This window comes from Hibiscus syriacus, unplaced genomic scaffold (genome assembly GCF_006381635.1).
Source record: "Hibiscus syriacus cultivar Baekdansim isolate YM2019G1 unplaced genomic scaffold, ASM638163v2 tig00111230_pilon, whole genome shotgun sequence".
NCBI lineage: Eukaryota > Viridiplantae > Streptophyta > Magnoliopsida > Malvales > Malvaceae > Hibiscus > Hibiscus syriacus.
In genome coordinates, this window is record NW_024063026.1 from 13,483 (window position 1) to 37,555 (window position 24,073).

The following is a 24,073-nucleotide window of genomic DNA, read 5'->3' on the forward strand; positions in this document are numbered from 1 at the left end:
TTGGTTTCATGTGTTCCAAGCCATGGTGATGATGATGATGATGATATCATGGAAAAAGGAGCAATCAATCATGGTGGTCTTTTTTGCTTTTTCTGTTTCTGTTTTGGTTCTTTCTTGTAAATGGTATACCCTTCTTTGGAATTTATTTGGACCTAAATGAAATAATGTTTCAACACAAGGAAAGAGATTTGTTAGCAGCCCGTGAACTGAAAACTCAAGGAGAGTCACGGACAAACTTCACTCATTCAATTTCAATTTACCTGCCGCCGCCCTATAAATTTCCATCATCAAAATTACCTACCTATAATGCAGTTTTTCGCCTAACTAATATTATTCACCCTCATCGTGCGTGAGGATGGACCGAAGCAGCAGTTAGTGTGCCATCATACTTTTTTAAAAATTTAAATCTACCTATAGATTAGATATTTTTTGTATTCTTTATTGATGAGTTAATTCCACCCGCATGGAAAATTTATAATTTCTCATCTCTAAATTTTTGTTTTAATTTCTTAAATCGACACGAATCAAACGACTTCAATGATTAAGAATTTGTTGTTATCCCTTAAAGTCATAGGTTCGAACACCGCGTATGTCAAGAGTACGAGTGATAATACTTGCACTTTGGGTCTTGATTACACCCTATAAAGTAAGCTACACCAAACTTACTTTGAACATAATGTGCCCCCCATGCAACTGAAATAAAAAGTAGGGAAAGGATACCATAAGCTTTAGTTGAAGAGTGGACTAATTAAAATAACAGAGGAACTCTTGAACGAATTCAGTTGTAAAAAGAAGTGTTGTTTTTATTGAGATTATAAATTCGAGTAGCTGCTTTTACAGGATATATATGCATCCATTATTAATTAGTTAAGAAAATTTTAAATAGATACTCGAATATTTTATTTTATAAACTCCTGTACTCGCCTTCACCAATGTATGGACTATGGAGACACATTATTTTTAACTCCAAGACAAGGGATACTTTTTACTTACAGCAGTCCGTACAACTCTAGGTTTGAGGACATTACAATTTACAAGTAAAATAAAAACAAATAAAACACATGGTTTTGTTTTTTTTTAAGTCTTGTTTTTTTTAAAAAGCAAATTTAAATAAATTAGAATAATTATATGAAATTAATGCAAAAAAAAAAAAAACTCAATTACGTGTCTAACGAGTAATATGAGGTGAGGGTTTAATCATTAAGAATATGATTGAGTGGAAAATGACTTGTTATTGGAAAGCAACATCTTTGAATGTGGACCTTGAATCATATATTTCACTATCTAAGATGTCAAATTTTAAAAATCAATAAATTTATTTTTAACTAAATATATGAGTTTATCATCTTATTTAAATTTAAATTAATAATGTTTAAAATAAAGTTTATATTTCATTTTATTTTTAAAACGCAGGTTCAAAAATTTAAAAATTAAGTTAAAATAAAAAGGGTAAAGTATATAAATAGTCTCCGAATTTTTAGGATGCTTACATTTTGGTCACCTAACTTTTAAAACTTGCAATAAAGTTACCAAACTTTTAGTTCATTTTCAGTTAGGGTCTCTGACGTTACATTCCGTTAGTTTTATCTGACGTGACAATTAACTCCCGTTAGCCTTCTTCTTCTTCTTCTTGTTTTCTTAGGCAAATCACATGGTTCTAAAACTATGACTTCAGTTCCACCATTGTTGTACAGAGTGAGAGAGAGAGATTTCTTAACAAGTTCATTGATATGTTTGTTGATAGTCACCATGTTCGTGTTTCAAGCTTTAAGCTCATTTAGAAACGGAAGTAAACAAAGTGAAACCAAGCTCTCACCCAGTCCGCGGCAACTTCCAATTTTTTGCAACCTCTTCGACCTTGGCGATAAACCTGCAGGTCTTTGGCTAAGCTCGCTTAGGTTCACTGCCCCATTATGACTCTCCAACTCGACAGCTTATTCACCATGTCGTTTCATCGGAAACAACAACGAAAGAAGTCCTGAAAGAATAGGACCTCATCTTCTGTAACCGAACCATCGTCGATGCTGTCCGAGTCTGTCAGTTCAATGAATTCGGGCTCTCGCTTATGCCCGTTTCGCCACTTTGGAGAACTCTTCGCAAAATCTATGCTATCTATTTTTTCTCGACGTCAATCAATACCCACGTCCGGGTGAAGATCGAAGAACTGATCAGAAATGTTCACAAAATTTGCCTTAAAGGAGACGCCATTAACTTAGGCCAATTTGCTATCGAACACCATTTTTTCGGTGGATTTAGTTGACTCGAATTCGGCTCATGCTCAAGAATTCCGACAAACAATTTGGGATATCATGGAAGAGGTTGGGATCAAATAAAACTAATGAAAAGTAACGTTAGGGACCTAACTGAAAACGAACTAAAAGTTTGATGATTGTATTGCACGTTTTAAAAGTTGGGTGACCCAAATACAAACGCCCTAAAAGTTCGAGGACTGTTTATATACTTTACCCAAATAAAAATTATAATCTAAAAATAATATTAGAATATTTAAAACTTCAGAAATGAATTAAAAAAGAAAATTAAAGATTTAAGAATGTGTGAAGGAATTAAATCTAAAACATTTAGATATACATATTAAAAACAAGACGAGAAATGCTTGTCTGACACCCTGACTTCATTTTGTAGTAATGTGAATGTCAGTCCCCCCATGTGATGAGAGCTTCAATTATTATACATGTGTGTGTGTGTATTATAGTATAGAGATAAGCTTTTTTTTACCAGCTTTCACATGGATATACCCAACATTCTTCACTTTAATGGCAGCAAGAAACCTGAAAACAAAATATATTATTCATAACTACTACTGATAAAGTTTAACATATCGAATATAAACTTGTACCAAATAACCAAACCCCCTCATCCTCTTAAGTTCCAAAACTAATGGCAAGACATTTTACTAACTTCCAAGTAACTGCTGTTTCAAGTTAAATGTTACACATTTCAGGCATCAATGTCTGTTGGAATACATAAGGTGAAAGAAGATGCATAGATTTGATGACACAGTGAGTTCACTATCTTTGGTTTTCTGATTTTGTCTGTTGGGATACATAAACCTACAAAATAAAGGAGAAAAGCGAAAAGCCCTAAGCTCGTTCCAAACTCGGTTCCAATATGCATTTGCTGTTAGTGTTGTTGTATTGAAGAAGAAGATGGTGACGATGATGTTGAGATATTCTCTAAGATCTACTCTTCGGTATATGAATTCTGACTATACACATCTAGGGGATTTCTTCTAGTATATGCTTCTCTACTTTTCTGCACTTGTAAATTATCATATCAAAACATTAGAAGGATGTCATTTGATTCGAATGAGTTCATAAATTATTGACAACTTGTTTCCGAATTCCAAGAACGCTTACCTTTATTACCTACGGTTCATTAGCTTTTCATGCCCATCATAAAACCTGAGAACAAATACCTTTTAATCAGGTAATTGTGACAGAAGACTTCAAGTTACGACAATGTTAAGACAATGATAGTACCTTGGCATTAAGCAGACGATAATTTAAACAGAGGTTGTGCTGCTAGTGGAAGTGATGGGCCGTAATGGATCATCAGAAGATGAAGCAGCACATGTAGCAGAACTTTCCTTTGATCCCATCAAAGCTGGATTCTCAGTGAGGTGATTTTCAGTAGATTTCTTAGGGGAAGCAAAAGGGCTATCAGGAAGTGCATGCTCAACACTGCTCTCATGGCATATTCAAGAAATGTAGGTTAAATAAATGAGAGAGACAACTGGATGACAATCAACTTTAGAAGAGCCTAGAAGAATTCCAACAAAAAGTACAAAATATGGCATCTGTACTTGTTCGAAATTTTATCTAAATGTCAGAATTTAAGTTCCATGTAAAAGCAACATCATACCCTTTGGTACTGGGATGTTCTTGGCTATTTCCATGTCCAGTTTTTGAACACGAGCTGATTCCACTTCTTCCACCTCAGAAGCATTGACGATTGAGGAAACAAAGCTGTATTATCACCATTGACTGCCACAGAAAAGATATAAATTTCACTACAGCATTTATTTATCTTCCATTCATTGATTTGACAAATCGAAACACATTGCACTATCGATTTTGATTTTATTTTCTTTTTTGAACACGAGACGAAACATATCCGCACAGTATTCACAAATCCAACAAAAATATAACGATCGTAGAATTAAGGCGGTTTAGCAAACCTTCCAAGACTTCTTGTTTAATGTTGTCAGATGGATCAACATTTTGACCTGCATGAGAATATGCAGGCAAGGAAATAGAAGCACCAATGGATAGGCTTCGTTGGTGATGATGAATACCGTCATTCTTGAAGTCCGGAAGTTGCAAGTTCATAAACCTTCTCCTTTGCAGTTCGATAGCTTGCTGGAGATCAGCTTGCTCTTCCAATTCTCTTCTCAACATCATCTCCTGTGCATTGTACAGCATCTTTGCCCCTGTAAATAAACAGAAATTGAGAACCCCAAAATAAAAAAAAGAAAGAGAAAACGCATTTTAAGCATTTTGTTTTCGCATGTATCATTTAATGCAAAAGACCCCACAAAGAGCCCTGATTGTTTGTTTTCTTACCAGCATGGAGGTTATATGGCTCTCTAGAATCAAGCCCAGAAGGGCTTGAACAAGGAGAAAATTCCCCCTCTCAAATTGTTGCTGCAGGTGTTGCCTCCTGCAATTGTTCCATTAACAGTTACAAAATCAACACACAGGAAGGACAAATTTTAAGATAGAAAAAGAAACAAGAGAAGATGTCATACTTCTCAGGAACTTTTCCTTTTTCCTTGTATGGTTTAACAAGCACACGTGAATCACATATGAAATGGGGATTTCCTCTAGACAAAATGAGCTTCACAGTCTCCGGATGGACAAAAGTAACAAAACCAAACATTCGTTTTTGCTGGTAGGGGATCCTCACATCTGCACTGGTCCAAACAAGCTTAAAGATACACGAACGCTAAAGTGAATTCCCAAACTTGGAATTTAAGAAATTCATAAACCTTACTACACATAACAAAGAAAACGACTCTTCGGTAGCTCCTTTCTAGAATTTTGCATAAAAACAATCAAGCAAATAATGGCAACAAATTTAGTGGAAGCCTCGGCTAAACAAAGGTGGGTGTATAAGCAACGCCCCTTTTGCTCAAAATTGTACTCTCTTATAATAAACACAATATTCTACATCCCTTAGGAATGTCAAAATATCTACAGTATAGCAATAAAACCTCTTATAATAAACACAATATTCTACATCCCTTAGGAATGTCAAAATATCTACAGTATAGCAATAAAACCTTTGTATTCAAATTACAGAATTCTGACTCCCATATAAATTGCCACCTCACCTTCTTCTGTAAACATACATATACAGCAATAATCCATTTTCAATCCACAAAACATCAATTTTTCCCATTCACCGTCACCAGCCTTATCATACAGCATACTTGCTGGTTTAACCAAGTCCACAAAGAACACCAGAAGCACACACCTTTTCTTTTTCATAAGAACGGACAAGTTTTCTAATGAAATGTTTTCCTGGGATATTTACAGTGGTAAAATGTGCATGTAGCTCCTTTATACATTATTTAAAATTAACTTTGATGAACAATTAATGACTCACTGGAGTAAGAGGACTGATTGTCCATATGTCTAAATATCGTAACCCATATTTCCTCTTTCAACTAAAGAAGAAGAAACTACTCAATTCTTTAATTTCCCAAACATCCTCGAGCACTAATATAGAAACAAAAACAATTAAGTATTGCCTAAATTAATGAGTAGTTTTAAGTGGCCCGCTGTTGAAGACATTTTAGCCACCTTCGCCAGTAAATATATTAAATGAAAACGCATAGAATAAATATGTGAATCCTGTTGAAATATGCCTCTGGTCATTTGTAAAGTCCTTTTATCATAACAAGCACTATCGACAATTTGAAATTCCCTTTATATGATCATTTGCTTCTATATGGATCATATTTACTCGATTTTCCTCTCCTCACCTGAAGAGTTAACAGAAACCAAATAGCATTTAGGATAGTTATCCTAACATATTTCAAGTATCATGAACTGTTAATGAGATAAATATCTAACCAAAGATGAACTGTGGTTATAATCTAAAGTCTAAACTACAACATCAAAACTAAATATATAGTGGGTAAGCAAATAATTAAAAATGTAGCTCCCCCCTCAACAAGGTGCATAGAAACTTGTTATAAACCACAAACTGCATGTATAATCAGAAGGGAAAATGTCAGACCATTTAGAAGTGAAAAATATACCTGAAGTAGTTTGAAACATCTTCATCTTTAAAACTACTATCAGCAGGAAAAGTCAGGTAAATCTGTTTTGAAGCTGAGTTGGCCTTCTCAGCCAATCCCATTGAGAAAAAACCATTCCTCTCGGCTCGGTCTTGGGCAAACTTGCAAATTTCCTCACCAACCATCAATGCAGCAGCTCTGCAACATAACAGTATGCCAAATGGAAAAGAACATAAATCAGCATAATAGGCCATACTCCAATGCCATGACATGGTTCTTTTAACTAACTATTCCGCCACCAAAATAAGACCATCAATTATCTTATAAATTAAATCCCACTGCTGAGCTAAACTCAAATTTAATGAACTTCATGAATCTCAGCATCAAAAATAAAAACACAAGCCAAATAGATGTTTCTGTTATTCAACCAAATAAGTGTGCAAATAAATGAAAATGGCCTAAAAGAAATCAATTCATAGCATCAAGACTACGAAAGAAACGCCAAATAGATTATATATAATTTATTTCTGGGCAAATTGAAGTAAACCAAAACAAATCATAATACGAGTTTCATAACCACCATAAAAGTTGACGAGCCTTACACATAAAATAGCCAAAACACTTTGACAGAAGGAAACAAAAATGGGAACTATTTAACATACCTTTGGGCATCAGCTTGTTGTTGCAAGAGAAAATTTGTGTTTTTTTCGCAATGCAAGGGAGAAGAAGCGCCAGCCATCAACTGAGCAGCAGCCAGCCTTTGCTGATGTTGATGAGCAGCAGCTCTCACTCTCATCACTTCCTCATGTTGACGATAAAGAAGGTCCATTTTACTAGGTGAACCAACAATGGCACCAGTGACGTCAACATTATCAATTAAACCACCAAGCTCATGTGAAAACTTACAGTTATCACCATTCTTACAAAACCCTCTAGCAAAATAAAGACAAGGCTTGTAACCACCCACAAGATCACCAAATCCACCGGCTTCTTCGGCTGTCCCGAAACACACATCACTTGCAGAAAAACTCTTCCTATGACCAACAAAGTCCTCGTTCTTAGAAGATGAAGAATCGTTCAAGAAAGAAAAATAATCACTCATTTGGTTCTCATCGATGAAATCAGTGTTGCTATCCCCGGTCCTCGAAGGAACTAAGAGAGACCCAGAGCGGATATTTTCATAAGAGAGAAAAGGACTCGACTTTGGGCTACTAGCAGGAGACCAAGAAGGCGACTTCTTCGAAAATTCCAAGAACCCATTTCGTGGAATGAAACCAGGAGACGATGGAGGGAGTAGGTTTTGTGAATTGTTGGAGTTGAAGCTGTTGGATCTTGAGATCGGGTTCAAAGGAGTAGAGAAAGTGCTCGAAGAAAGTCGGCAAGTAAGCTTTAGCCTTGAACACAAGGGACTGCAAAAGGGTTTCAGGACCAAAGGCCAAACGCAAGAAATCCCTGTCAGGCAAGTCCTGGATAAGGATGTAACCCATGATTTTCGAAGCATTTTCTGGGTCTAAACTCTTGATTCTGCTGAACAAAACGTTGGTCGTATCGTAAAGATCCATGGGTTTTTTTTTTCAGTTCGGTCTTTGGTTTTGTTTAGTGTATGAGAGATAGTGAAGTTGGTTTTTTGGGTTCAGTTGAAGAAGAAGAAGAGAAAGAGAAAGAGAGGAATGGCGTTTAGAGGCGGGCCGGGGGGTACAGAGAGGGGGGTTGGCTTTTCGAAGGTTTTTTTTTCTTCTTTCACGAAAAGACAAATAAAAATGAAAAAAAAAACAGATAAAGAAAGAAATGGCTGTTTAGGGTTTTCAAGTGAAACGAGAGCGGGCTTCATCTCTCCAATTTCTCCTCTCTTTTTGGCCTTTTCATTCTTATAATTTTCCCTCCCTAAATATCAAATTAATTAGAATAATATAGCTGTTTTATATTATTGATTAAGTCATCAACAATTATAATTAACTTTGACAAAATTATTAATACTAGTCGATACTTTTTTTATTTTTGTAAAATCAACTTAAAAGCAAATTAATATATAAATACTAAAATAGTTTTTATAAAAAATGTTTATTATAAAATGTAATGTTCAATTTAAAGAAAACTCTAAAATATTATTTAGGGTTGATTTATTAAAAATTATTTTTGTGCTGATTTTTTTACAATTTAATATTAATTTAATATATAAACCTTAAATGGTAATATTAGTGATCTATGAAAACTAAGTCAATTTTTTTAAAATAAAAACAATTAATTTTATTAATAAATAAAATATATCTAAAATTACAATAAAATTTACGATAAAAATCAAATTATAATTAAGATATTTTCCTAAAATCATTAATAAATTAGTCACTATGTATCATATCAAGACCATACAAGGAAAAGAAGAAAATCACGTTCAGTAAAACTCAAAAACTGGTAGGTACGAACATATCTGAATGATACGACAAACGAACCACAACAAAGGATTTAAATTACTGAAAGATCATCGATAAAACGCAAATCATAGTCAAGCATCATGAAATAATCATCTACGATCGCAAGTTGCGTATCCATATCTAATTCGAGGGTCCAAATAAGGGAATATTAGTGGGATAACAAATGAGTGTCATCTCATGCGACGTGGAATCCAACCCCGAGAGAAAATAAACGACAAACAATCGGAAAAAAATAAAAAAAAATGACAACAAATAAAGAAAAAACGTGATATGAAAGCAGAGAAATCCCTACCATAAAAACATAAATATAAAAATTAAAGAAAAACAAAAGTACGAGATAAAATAATATTAGTTACTGTAACTAATACCAAAACTGATGTAGCGTCGGCTAACGAAAAAGGAAAAAAACAAGACAGAAAACATAGAATATAAGACTGTGAAAACCTAATTCAAATTAAATTTACATATATATATATATATATCAAAATAACATAATTCATGCGCTATGTTATAGATTTCATCGAAAACTATGTAAAACAGTTTGAATGGAATCGATTAAGCAAAGCAAATAAAGATAGTTAAATTATGGTATCCGTTTCTACAATAACTCGTTGCACTCTGAAAGACCATGCAAAAGAAAGGCCCTCGAAAATCCCCTATAGCTCCATCGACCAAATTCCAAAATACCTATAGCAATGGTTACATTTTTGAAGCCATTTTTTGTCCTCCATTGTCAATGGTTAAATTTCTATTTCTAAGGTCTCTCAGGTTAATTGCAAGTAGGTATGAAGTTGGTTTGGCTGAATTTCTACAATAATGTAGTTGGAAAAAAATTATTCGAATAGTACACTCGAGAGATTATTTGTTCGAATAGAGTGAATGCTACATTATATAAAGGAGCTGCATTAGGCTCCTCGCGTCTCCCCAAGGTCGCATGGAACACCATGTGACTCTCCCTCCCCAGATCCCCAATTTTGCTTTGCCTTTTTTGAATGCTTTTTGATTTTCCACTACATTGCAAAATTAAAGGCTTTGTAATAAGCATTCAAAAGGTTAAAATATTGGGGGAAAGACGCATGGTGATCCGGGGAAGGGAGAGTCGCATGGTGTTCCATGCGACCTTGGAGAGACACGGGAAACCCAATGCGACTCCCTTCTATACTATAATATTCACTCCATTGGAGCGAATAATCTCTCATGTGTACTATTCGAATAAATTTTTTCTGACTACATTATTGCAAAAAATCAGCCAGTTGGTTTAATCGGATTTTTATTTTATTTTTTTCAACAGTTTGATTCCCTGTTTTTCATACTAATTATAGGTTTAAGTTTTTTTAAAAATATATTAGACCAAATTAAAATTCATCTAGTCTAGATAATTTTATTACATATACGATTGGTCCAATAACTCTAAAGAGTAATTGATATGAATAGATTAGGGAGACATTAATTGGTTGAAAGTGAAATCTATGCCTATTCTCAATCCATTGGGTGCTGCCATGTAATGATTGGAGCCTGCGACCAAATATTTGCGGTCTTCACATGATATGTTTCAACGCTAAATCTAGGGTTATATACATTTTGGTACGACTTATATTTTATCATGATTTTATATCATTGTCTTGATTTGTATAATTATTCGGCTTCGTTTGTACGAAGTTTTTTTTTGTTCTTTCTTTATAGTGATTATTGAATTTCACTTAAATTATAATTGATTTTTGGACATATTATTCTTTATAATTTTTTAAATTTCATACAATTTTAAAATATTAAAAAGATGCACCAATGACAACTTGTGATATTTGTCAAAGAATTTCAGCCAAATTAATCAAGAATAGTAATGTAATGTATTGACAAAATCATTTTTAATTATACAAAAGATGGATTTGAATTTCAGCCAATTGATTATTAGAAGAGAGTACGTTTAGTATCCAATTATATTTTTGTTTTATTTTTATTTCAAAATCATATAAAATTTTATGTTTTAGTTTTATTTTAATCATGATCATTAGAAAATTAACAGCGATGATGGCGTGTCATCATAAATTAATGTCATATCGTAATTGAAAATATTTTTATAAATACAACATCATTAATTTTATTAATCTTTTAATAACATATAATTAAAATGAAATCAAAATATAGCATTATGTATGATTTTAAATAAAATAATATTTAGATAACCAAAATAAATACATCTTCCCATGAATCAATTAATGCAGTTTTAAAAGATAAAAAACACAAACACAACTTATTTTGTTGTTGAAACTTATTCTTTAGATAACAACTTATTCTTCACATAACAACCAACTTATTTTGTTGTCGTGTGAATGAATAAGGCCACATAACCTTAAAATCTGATAACATTTTAAGGCACAAACTAAAATGTTAATTATATTAATAACATTGACAATTTTTAACATATTTTGTGGTTGTTAGAAGGATAACATTTTAAATTAGAATCAATATTATTATATTAATGAATAACTTTACTAGTTTTTAGATAGAATATTTTGTATTGAAAATCGATTATATTGATACTTTTCCCCAAGTATCGATATTTTTGAATTTTTTAAAAAAATGAAAACGATAAGGCTTTAAAAGTATCAAACTTTTTCACATTTTTTGAAACAAAGAGAAAAGTATCGAGTGTTTATAGTTAACATAACCGATTTAGGGAAGGTAAAGGCTAGAATCCGAGAAGAAAAGAAGTGATTTTCGTCTTTATAACTCGTTTTCCATATGAGCAATAGACATCAATACTGAAGAACATAACTGAAATCGCAATTTGAAGAACAAAGAGGTATGTTTGTGAAATCCTAGTTTGCAATTTTTTCAATTAACGAAATTGGATTTAGAGATTAGGGTTTAAATTTAAGAAAAAAATATAATATAATGGATCGATAATTGTTATAGGTTGAAGGAATAGAAAATGATTATGGTTAGTGAAACAAGTATAATGTAATATTATGGGTTGAATGGAAAATAATTGGGTTGTAGATAACAATATAGGTTGTACATGATCAGTTACTATAATGATCAGTTATGGTTATAATCGGTCATGAAAAGAAGTTACATTTACATAATAATTTATTACAACAAATATTGCTGAAATCTATATTGTAATGAATGAAAAGTAAGAAGAAAAAAAAAGAAAATGGAATCACATACACAAACTGTGGGAGGAAAAAATGAATGGCATGGGAGGTTCTGACATGTCAATTGTTCTTCGAGAAGATGTCTTGGAGGATCAATAGATTGTTGAGACAGAATGAAGGTCGAAGCAACCAATGGCCCCATATTTTTACTTTTAGTAAGCAACCATGTATTTGTCTAATGTTTGTTTGAATGATGGTTATTGATTAAAAGTATTTTAGATGTTTATATTGATGACAAACTTGAAATGTTTATAGTGTGAGTGAATATCGACGGTTGAAGGGACTTTCGAATAAAAAGGTTAGTTTTGTCTGTATGTAAATTAAATTAAAAAGGTTATAGAGATGGAGTATCATAAACATTATTGATAAAGTAACGTTGATTGCAAGTGAGAAAAGAAGCAGCGGCGAAATGGAAGTTGATGAGTGAAGAGGAGAAAGAACCTTATGTAAAATTGTCGGAGAAATAGAAAAAATATATAACGCATGGAGGAGTGCATATGAAAAGAAGGTATATTGCATACTTTCACAATTATATAAACTTGTTTTATAAAGGTCATGTAGAACATAGCATATCAATTTTTTTATTTTTTAATAAATGTAAGAAGTGTCAACAAGATATATCTTGATAATATTGCATGAATTGATGGAAGAGTTGAAAGGAAATGAAAAATTAAATGTTATTAAATAATTAGGATTTGAAACTTTGATTGAAATAACGACACAACCAATTTGTAGGAAGTTGTGTCAGGAGTTGTTAGAGAATTTTGATATAGAAAACCGTAAAATTAAGTTCAATAGATATTTATTACCTCTAGGGGTTCATGAGGTTGTAGTGGTGTTGGGGATAAAAATGAAGGGATTTGTGTCGAAGAAATAATTCAGAGGGAGGATTGGGAAAAAACTTAACATGATGTATAATATAAAGACAATGTTATATTAGTTGATCTTAAGGGATAGATAAAAAGTGGTAATTATTATGGGGATCAACTAAATAAGAGTGTTATTGTACATAGTTGGAATATTTCTTAGTCCAACGGTGAAACATGCTCGAGCAAGGATAATATGAAGTTATTGTGTGACGAAAGGATGAAAGGTCAACTAAATTGGGCGAAATGTATTGCGGACAAATTGATAGATCCAATAGTTAGATTTTATAAGCCTGTAAAACACATGTACCTAAAAGGTTGCATTGCATTATTAGATGTAAATGAGTATTAAAGATGTCTTTTGTTATAATATTTATTTAAATAAACTAAATTGTAGCGATAAAATGATTAAGTTCATTTTCAATGCAGGTTGTATTGTTTGATTTCTGGTTGAATTCTGCAAGTATGTCGACTGTAAAAAAAAGTGGGATGACATGCATTCTTGCATAGTACAAGGAAGATGTGGTTCGAATTATAACAAAGTTGAAATCGGAAAGACCCAAAATGAAGGAAAATGTAATAAAAGTTAGCTTTTGTTATTATGCATTGAAAACTTCATTTATGAAAAAGTTGAAAACTTCGGTTAATATTTTAATTTAATTTTGGAGGTTCATTCTGTGGAGGAAGAAAATACTGAATAGAAAGATTATGCCAAGGAGCATAATGTTCTAGACTTTGTAAAAAAAACAATCCACTTTGGTAGGTTTAATATCATTGTGGGGTATACATCATGACTTTTTTGTAGCCTTTTTAATTTTGGATGATTTTTATATACATTATTTTTTTACCGATACATGATACCTTAGTTATAAATTGAAATCATTGTGGTTACTAAACCTATCATGTTAAAGAGTTCAAAAGCATTTCTTTCATCTCATTCTATGAAAACAAACGATCATCTTCCATCAATATTTTCTTAAAATAGAGAAATCAACCAATAGCTCATCAAAAAATCTCGACCAAATAACCAACCACTCATCGAAAAATCTAGACCAATCAACCAACAACTCATCCAAAAATCTCGACCAACCAACAAACAACTCATCAGTAAGTTAACATTCTAAGTTACTTGCACCATTATTTCTGACTATAATCATGTTACAAGTTGTCTAACATAATTGTTTCTTAGTTAAATTACTGTGATATATGTGGATATGTTAGTTGGGTATAACTATTTAATTAATGTGTTGTATGTAACATTAAACGCTATTTGTAAGAATATTTTTTAAAAAAACTTATGAGTATTATTTAACCCTAAAATTTCCTTCATATTTCTTATTCAATTTTTTTCCAAATCAAAGGTATCGCATGTCCATCATTGTCAGGCATAAGGTGAAAGATTGAATATGTGAATAATGTCTTTCTTCCAACGCATGACTCCAACCTATTTAGCTCGTTCAAATAGAATTGAGATAACGCAAACAATAAATGTGTTTATGTTAGGAATACGATAGAAGATCAGATATGTAAAGAATGTTTTTCTTCTGATGCATGACTCTAACCCATTCAACTCGTTCGAATAGAATTGAGATGACAAAAAATTGTGTTTTTATAAGGTATAAGGTGAAAGATAGGCTATGTGAAGAATGTCTTTCTTCCAATACATGACTACAACTCGTTCAATTCGTTCTGATATAATTGAGCAGACGATAACAAATAATGCAAAAAAAATTACATATCATTCATACTTTCATCATCCTTTCAATCTTCATAGTTAGTGTACTCATAAGATGTTAAGTTTCTTTTTTCAATCCGTTGTTCTTTCTCTTGTTTTCTCCTGTAAACAAATAGCTTTTATTCTGCAAGTTTCGCTTCTATATTTCTTGGTGCATTTTCTTCTAACTTTGGATTTGAATTGCATCAACATGCATCTTCTACTTTAACATATTTAGCAAACAATTCAACATGGCTTATTGAATTTTTCGTGTACATGTCAATCATTTTACGAATTGATACATTGTTATTTAGATAACCCATTATTGAATCGTGTTCAATTGAACCTATAGGGAACCTATAGCTTAGTGACAATAATTTTGTATTTCTCTCTACACAAACCTTGTTTGACACTTGATTCATCAAATTGAACAATCCAATGTCTTCTTCAAACTAAATTTTGAATGATTTCATCTTATAATATACAATCGTTGAAATTCTTGCCATTGAAAATAATTAGATTTACACTCACAAACACACAATAAATTTTTTTGTAAATATATGTCAATAAAATCAATTTTGTTCAGTTTTCCCCTGAACTCTTATTGCATTTTCGATTGCATTTCTTTGCACAATACATGTCTCTCAACAGTAAATATTCCATTTTATTCACAATTTTCTTTTGATGAACACAGTAAAGAATCCATGAATTAACATTTCTTTTTTACTTTCCCGTGAACTCTGTTCTGCTTTCTCAACTTCACTATGTAATGTGTGTGGCTAAAAGCTTGTCAAGATTCTTCAATAATTACATTGTATAGAAACTAAATATTTTCCAAAATTTTCAAACGAAAGCATTGAAATTTATACCATATGTATTGATTTTAAAAATTTTGAACTCATACCATAAATATTTTTTACCCAAAAGAATCGACCCTTATGATGTGTTGCGGAAGACGACTATTGAATATAGCAAAATCGCAACTAATAATTTGAGAAAATAAAATATGAAGATAAAGGAGACAAAAAATTTACGTGGAAAACCCCTAAATAATATAGGGTAAAAACCACGGGCAACGGTAGAAGAATTTCACTATGAGAAAATAGGAATTACACCTCGATCTACCAAGGAGAAAACAATGATAATTCTCTCTTGATAAAAAGGAGAAAACAACTCTCAAGAAACTCTCTAAATTCTCTAGTATAGGAAGAAAGCTAGAATGCTTTGGGATGGTTTTGAAGCTAAATGAGCTAGGGTATTTATAGTTGAAGCTTAAAGACTAATTTGTAAATACCCTAAATTACAATGACTAAAAATGATTTTACCATTTTCCAAATTTCCACAAATGTTGCACCTTTTTTACCAATTCCATTCGGTGGAATTGTTTATTGTACCTTTCGGTGATTTGCTTCAATTTTCAACAATCTCCCACTTGAAGATTTGATTGGAACAATCATATCTTCACACTATTCTTTCTACCTTATACCATCATGTTGCTTACATTTCTGACAGGCCACAAGAGGATCGACACCAAGTAAATTTATCGGTATTGATCGCTTTCGTCATGAAATCTGCTATGTTATCTTTGGTATGGATCTTCTGCATATCTACCGTCCATTTTTCTACCTTTTCACGAATGAAATGGTACTGAACTCGTATGTGCTTTGTCCTTGAATGAAATGTTGGATTCCTTGCTAAATGCAAGGCGCTTTGACTGTCACAAAACAGAGAGACATGCTCTTGATTGTGCCCAAGCTCCTCCAATAGCATCTTCAACCAAATTGCTTCTTTACTGGCTTGTGTAGTTGCTACATATTCTGCCTCTGTTGTGGATGTAGCCACAACTGACTACAATTTTGAAACCCAACTTACAGCTCCACCATTAATTTTGAACACATATCCTGTAATAGATTTGTTTTTATCCAAATCCCCTGCATAGTCAGAATCTACATACCCATTTTTTAGTAAGTTTGATCCTCTATAACATAATGCAATATTTGAGGTCACTTTAATATATCTCAGGATCCTTTTTATTGTATCTCAATGCTCTTTGCCTGGATTCGCCATGTACCGAATAACCACTCCCACTGCTTGTGCAATGTCTGGTCTTGTGCATATCATAGCGAACATTAAACTTCCCACTGCTAATGCATACGGTACTCGAGATATCTCCATCCTATCTTCTTCACTGCTAGGACTCATACTGGAGGATAATTTGAAGTAAATAGGAAGAGGGGTAGAAATTGGCTTACAATATTGCATGCTGAACCGTGACAATATCTTTTTCAAGTAATTCTTTTGTGAAAGCCAAATCTTCCTATTACTTCTGTCTCAGTGAATTTGCATCCCTAGAATCTTGTTTGCTGATTCCAAGTCCTCATTTCAAATTCCCTAGCCAATTGTGCCTTCAATTCTTCAATATGATCTTTGTTGGGTCCTGCAACCAACATGTCATCCACATACAACAACAATATAACAAAATCGTTATCACCAGACCTCTTGAAATAAGCACAAGGGTCTGCATTAAGTCTGTTATATCCAAGGCACATAATGAATGAATCAAATCTCTTATACCAACACCTCGGCGCCTGCTTTAGACTGTACAGAGATTTTTTCAACCTGCAAACCAAGTTCTTCTTTTCTTTTTCTTCAAAACCTTTAGGCTGGAGCATATAAATTTCTTCTTCAAGATTTCCATGAAGAAAAGTTGTTTTAACATCTAGCTGCTCAGATGTAAGTCCAATGGAGCACACATTGCCAAAACTACTCGAACTGTTGTTAGTCGAACCAAAGGAGAAAATATTTCATTGAAATCAATACCTTCTTTTTGAGCATATCCTTTGACCACCAGTCTTGCACGATACTTCTCAACTTGATCATCACCATTTCGCTTGATTTTGAAGACCCATTTGTTACCAATTGGCTTCCTTCCTTATGGTAATGGAACAATGTCCCATGTATTATTTTTATGAAGGGCTTCAATTTCCTCTTACATCGCCATCATCCATAGTGAAACATCTGAGCTGTTTATTGCCTCATGGTATGTTGATGGCTCACTGTCCTCTGTTAAAAGGCAGTATGCAATATTACCTTCTATAACATAATCTGAGTGCCAATTGGGACGTCTTCTCACATGATCTGATTGACGAGTTGTTGGAGCTTCAGAACTCTCTGGTTCTTGTTCATCATGTGCTGGTTCTGCTTCAGAAGAATCTCCTTGTTCAAACTCCTTTTCCATATGTATTTGTATAGTCTTTGACTTTTCAGCGCTACCATATTCTTTTTTTCTTTGTAGCTTATCTTCTACAAAGATAACATCTCTGCTGATGATCACTTTACGGGAAGTGGGATCCCACAAGCGATACCCCTTTACACCATCAACATACCCCAAGAATTTGTATTTCTTGGATTTTGGATCCAGCTTTGAAATTTATTGGGAGTTGTACATCACGTATACAATACTTCCAAATACATTGAGGTTTGAATAATCAGCTGGTTTACCAGTCTACGTCTCCATTGATGTCTTCAGCTCTATTGCAGTTGATGGAGCTCGATTCACCAAATAACAGGCGGTATTGACTGCTTCTGCCCAGAATGATTTTTCTAGGTCTGCATCCCTCAATATTGCTCTTGTTCTTTCTAACAAGGTTTTGTTCATCCACTCTGCCACTCCATTTTGTTGAGGAGTGTTCTCCACTGTGAACAGTCTTTTGATACCTTCTTTCCTCCAAAAGTCATCAAATTCTTCGCTTGTGTATTCTCCTCTATTATCTGTTATAAAACACTTGATCTTATTTCCAGAATCAAGTTCCACCCGCGCTTTGAAGATTTTGAAAGTTGAAAACACATCTGACTTCTTCTTAATAGGGTACACCCAACATCTCCTAGAGTAGTCATCAATAAATGAGACAAAATATTTTGCTCCACCTAGGGATGTAACTGGTGCTTTCCATACGTTAGAATGAACCAATTCTAGAACACTTTTGCCTCTAGAATTTGACGTGTTGAATTTCAACCGGTTCTGCTTACTTGTTATGCAATGCTCACACAAAGGAAGTGTTACATTTGTTAAGCCTGGAAGTAGTTTTTGCTCCACAAGAACTTTCATTCCTTGTTCTGACATGTGTCAAAGTTTATGATGTCATAGCATTGCAGAATCTAAACTACATGAGGCAACAGAGGCTTCTGCTTCTAGCAAAGTCTCTCCCTTCACCATGTACAAGTTTGATGCTATCTTTTCGCCTTTTAGCACCGCAAGCGCTCCACGGAACACCTTCATGATTTCTTTCCGTGTTTCAATCTTGCTTGCATTATTATCCAACAATCCGTAGGATAATAAATTTTTCTTCAGGCCTTTCATGTGTCGCATATCTCGAACAACTTTAATTGTTCCATCATACATCTTCAATTTGATTGTTCCCACGCCAACGATCTCTAAGGTATGATCATTGCAATTATACACAGATCCTCTTGAGACAGATTCATAATGATGGAACTATTCTCTTCTTGAGGTCATGTGATATGTTGCTCCCGAATCAATGAGTCATATATCTGTAAATCTTTTTCTGCCTTCCAAGGTGGTTGACGCTTCACAGCATAGAGCATCTCCATTATCTGAAGTGTTTGCAGTATTGCCTTGTGGATTGGAGTTTTTATTTAGACTCCAACAATCCTTCTTCAAGTGACCATTCTTTCCACAGTTGTAGCACTTTAAATTCTTCTTGCTTCTCGACTTCGATCTACCATATTTGTGACTGCTGCTTTGGCCACGTTCTGTTGATCTCCCTTTCATCGTTGTCATCGTTGTCAACGCTTCTGCTTGTTGTAGATTTACTTGTCTGTCTTTCTTGTTTTTGCGTTGATTTTCTTCTTGTAGAACAGCAGCTACAATGTCATCGAAGACTAGACTGGTGACATTACTGTTTGTCAAGTTGATGATGAGTTGATCATATGAATCCGGTAGACTTTGAAGTAGAAGTTCAACACGTTCTTGTTCTCCTATTTTACAGTTTAAGGATGTAAGCTGTGAAAATAAAGTGTTCAGTGTATTTAAGTGCTCCGTCACTGAAGTAGATTCTAGCATACGGAGAGTGTACAATTTTCTCTTAAGGAAAATTTTATTGTGCAATGATGTGGCCTCGTACAGTTTGGTGAGATGATCTTATATCTCCTTAGTTATCTTATTCTCCTCGATGCTTGACAATACTTCATCTGATAATGCTAGATGAAAGTTTGTCATAGCATTCCCGTCCATTTCGATCCATTTGTTGTCATTTGTGAAATCTACCAGTCTTTCACTGATAGTTGCTAGACAACCGTATTTCCTCAGGATAGCCTTCATCTTTAATTTCCACAATGAGAAATTTCTCCCATTGAATTTTTCAATATTAAATTTCGTTGTCATAACTTCTATTACAGATAGCTCCCACTATTTCACTATCGTGAATAGTTCTCTTGAACCTTCAAAGAATGGGTAATAACTTCTTACTTTGTTATGTTGGAGGATCCACCTTTTGGTGGCAACCACAAAGATAATAAGCAGATATTACGCACTCAAATCTGGCTCTGATACCAATTGCTGCGGAAGACAGCTATCGAATAGAGCGAAATCGCAACTAATAATTTGATAAAATAAAATATGAAGATAAAATAAACACAAAATTTACGTGGAAAACCCCTAAATAATATAGGGTAAAAACCACGGACAACGGTAGAAGAATTTCACTATGAGAAAATAGGAATTACAACTTCTCTCTATCTACCAAGGAGAAAACAATGATAATTCTCTCTTGATAAAAAGGAGAAAACAACTCTCAAGAAACTCTCTAAATTCTCTAGTATTGGAAGAAAGCTAGAATACTTTGGGATGGTTTTGAAGCTAAATGAGCTAGGGTATTTATAGTTGAAGCTTAAGGACTAATTTGTAAATACCCTAAATTACAATGACTAAAAATGATTTTACCATTTTCCAAATTTCCACAAATACTGCACCTTTTTGACCAATTCCATTCGGTGGAATTATTTATTGCACCTTTCGGTGCTTTGCTTCAATTTTTAACATGATGAAATGTTTCGATACTATATATATCAAAAATATTTTTAAATAAAAAATACTGAAATTCGCATATAAGAATTGATATTTTAAACTCTTACATTATATGAAAGTATCGATCATCGTGCATTAAGTATCGATATTTAAAACATCGAATCGATTTCTTGTATTATTATAAACTATTTAACAATTCGGTTGAATGAGTAATGTTACCGATTGCACCTTGGTGTTATGTTAACTGGTTAAGTTATAGGAAGAAAGCTCGTATATTATGAAAAAGTAATACAAACTTGGTTTCCTAGATAATATTATAGGTTGCACCTTGGTGTTATTTTAAATGGTTGCGTTATAAGTTGAAATCGTGTATATTATGAAAAAATTAAAACAAACATGGTTCCTAGATAACATTATATGTTGCACCTTGTTTTTATGTTAACTGGTTAAGTTATAACCTGAAACTGTGTATATTATGAAAAAGTAAACTAAACCTGATTTCTTGTATAACATTATAAGTTGTGCCTTGTTGTTATGTTAATTGGATAAGTTATAAGCTTAAACCTTAGACATTATGAAAAATTAATACAAATTGGTTAAGTTATAAGACTATGGTTTCCTGGGTAATTCAAACTCTATAAATAGGATCTTCCTTCCTCTCATTCCTCGCAATAAACATAATTAAATTTTCCTTAAAAATTCCTCTTCTAATATTTCTTCTCTGTTTTTTCTTATGATTTTTGTTATTATTTATGGATTCCATTAGACATCCTCTTCTGGTGGCATGAAAAGGAGTTCGGTGGGTAGCGTTAAACTCAATCTTAATGTCAAAGACTGCTCATACTTATAAAGAGATTCTCTTCTGGTGGCACGAAACCTAGCACAAATCTTATACATACATGTTTCAATATCTATGCTAGAAATTATGCCACCAAAAGAGGATACCTTCATAAGGTAGAAGTCCTTATAAATCTTCATCTTTTGCAATGTTATGATATTATTACTAGTACCGATATTATTTTCTATCTTATGAGTTTTTTACCTCGCAGTTGTGTGTCATACCTTTCTTAACATTGGGAGGTTCAGACAAAGTTTACCTTGCAGTTGTTTGCCATACCTTTCTTAACCTTGGAAAGATTAAGATAAACTTTTCTTTTCAGACACATTGATCTGACAAATGGCACACCTCCATTCATCATTCATTTTGTTTCATCGTAGATCTTATTTGGTTTGCATATGGTACACAAAAATCAAGTATCAATGTCGATCATAAACGCATAAGTATGTATATATTATATTTATGTACAAAGTATCGATCAACATTAATTAGGTATCGATATTTTATATTATTAAATAATTTAACTCCTCATAATAAGAGAGTACTGCAAAATGTATCTTAAATAAGTTGTTTCAATTTAAGTTTACTTTCAGAATCAATACTTTTAAGATAAATTTGATACAATTTATTTTTTAATGTTAAGATAATACATTGTCTTGAAAATGTATTGATATTTTTTAGATCAATATCGATACATTTTAAAATTAATACAAATTTCACCAGATGATTGGTTCAACGAAGCTTGAATTTCGAAACATAATATGCATAGATGAAAGTTGATCCTAGTTCAAAAGAAACATACCACTATTAACGTAATTTAATCTACCTTCACTCAAACATTGAAGAAGAACCATACAACTATTGGACATTTTCTAAGTTAAGCAATTCTATCTATCATTGAAAACAGTACACCAAAAACAATAAACACAATATCATTAACTTGTACATACAAGCTTCACACTTAGCATTCCTCAACTTTTCCTCAAGCTTCAACACTTTTAATCAATCATTCACACAATAATCTCTTTTGCATTTCAGCAATACTTAAGCAAGTTTCAACTCTCGATTCCCTTAACAACATGTTATTTTTTTGTCATAGCTTCGAAAAGAATGTCCTTATCGTAATTGTCTATAATAAATTCATTAATCCAGTGAAAGAAGCTACATCCATCCTTATGCATCACATTTAATAAATTTATTAAAAAAATACAACCAAAGAATTAACCATTATAAAAATATTCAAGGCAGTGTCCCATTTCATCATTCCATGAAGAAGAATTAACTTGGAACCAATTTGGGCAACCAAAGAATCTTTGGCCTTTACTTTATTCTTTTCTGAAAGTACGAATTACAACTTTCCTCCCACAATCACAAAATTTTTTTAGATAGTTTCTTCCCTTTGAGCTTGAGGAATATGATGCAACATCCTTTCAAACAAATCAATTGAAACACAAATTAAAAAAAGATTAAGCAAAAACCCAAATGAAATGAAAAAGAACCCTAGAAACAGGTTTATAAGTAAGACAAAACAGGAGCATATGTTTCAAACCGTTTTTATTATGAAAAAAATAAGCAAAAACAAGTTTATATGTATAACATTATAGGTAGCGCCTTTTTAACTATCAACCGTTTATGTTACATGTTTAAAACTTTTATATTATCAAAAAGTAATACAAAATAGGTTTATAAGTATAACATTGTAGGTTTCACTTTTTTAAATTCTCAACCGTTAAGATTATATGTTTTAAATCGTTTTTATTATGCAATCGTAAGACAAAACATGTTTATAATTCTAACATTGCAAGTTGTGTCTTCTGTACTTATGTAATAATAATTATTTTACTATTTTGTGAATTATCATTTATTGTTTTAAATAATAATAATTATTATATGTATTAACGATATAAAATATATTAAAAAATCTAAAACAATACACATAATAATAATGCGAAATAATAATGCTTCAAAACAAAGTTACATCATGGTAATAAATAGATAATATTTATCGAAATTAAAACTCATTCTACGAAATAAAGTTGATTTATGGTCCCAAAAACAAAAACCATAACATGTGCAAAGGTTGGGGTGGTTGGCCCTTAGTTCCCAAACTTGGTCGATTGAAATACGACATTTCTTATCACAATTACAGTCGATTAGTTTTGGACTAGAAACCTTTATGTTTTTGCGGCACCATGACATTAAGCTTACAAACCTTTGAATATCTGAATAAATAACTTGTAAATTTATTTTCTTATAATTGGCGAGATTGAGAGTTTTCACGATTCGAAATCATTCTTCTTTTAATTCAACCCAAAAACAAATTAGAAACATGCCATAGACATATATGGCTTTATTATTATATTTATTGGATGCTTTGTTCAAACAATACAGACCGAACTTCGGGCTCTTTCCGCTAAAATAATTATACATGCTTGTTATGTTTAACACTTCAGTATTATTAGCATCTACACATTTTTTTTAAATCTTATATCAATTTCAATCCATGGAATGATATCGATATTCTTCATTGAAACATTGCGATTGATGTAGTTGTGCTTCGATGCTTCATGAAAAGTCTTGCAACTCAACAGAATATTAAGGAAATCGACAATTGAATTAGATGCCACATGCATAAGAAATTCCGATAACAATTCCTTAGGGATTTATTCCACATTATTATAACACTTTTTTACCATTATTTTCAAATAAATTATTACTATAAACCTTAAACCTAAACCTAAATTTATAATAGTC

General features: G+C 32.6%; 1 pseudogene; it reads right to left on the reverse strand.

The window, feature by feature from the left end:
- Window positions 1-2,666: 2,666 nt before the first annotated feature.
- LOC120156532 lies at window positions 2,667-7,945 on the reverse strand (annotated as a pseudogene).
- Window positions 7,946-24,073: the final 16,128 nt, after the last annotated feature.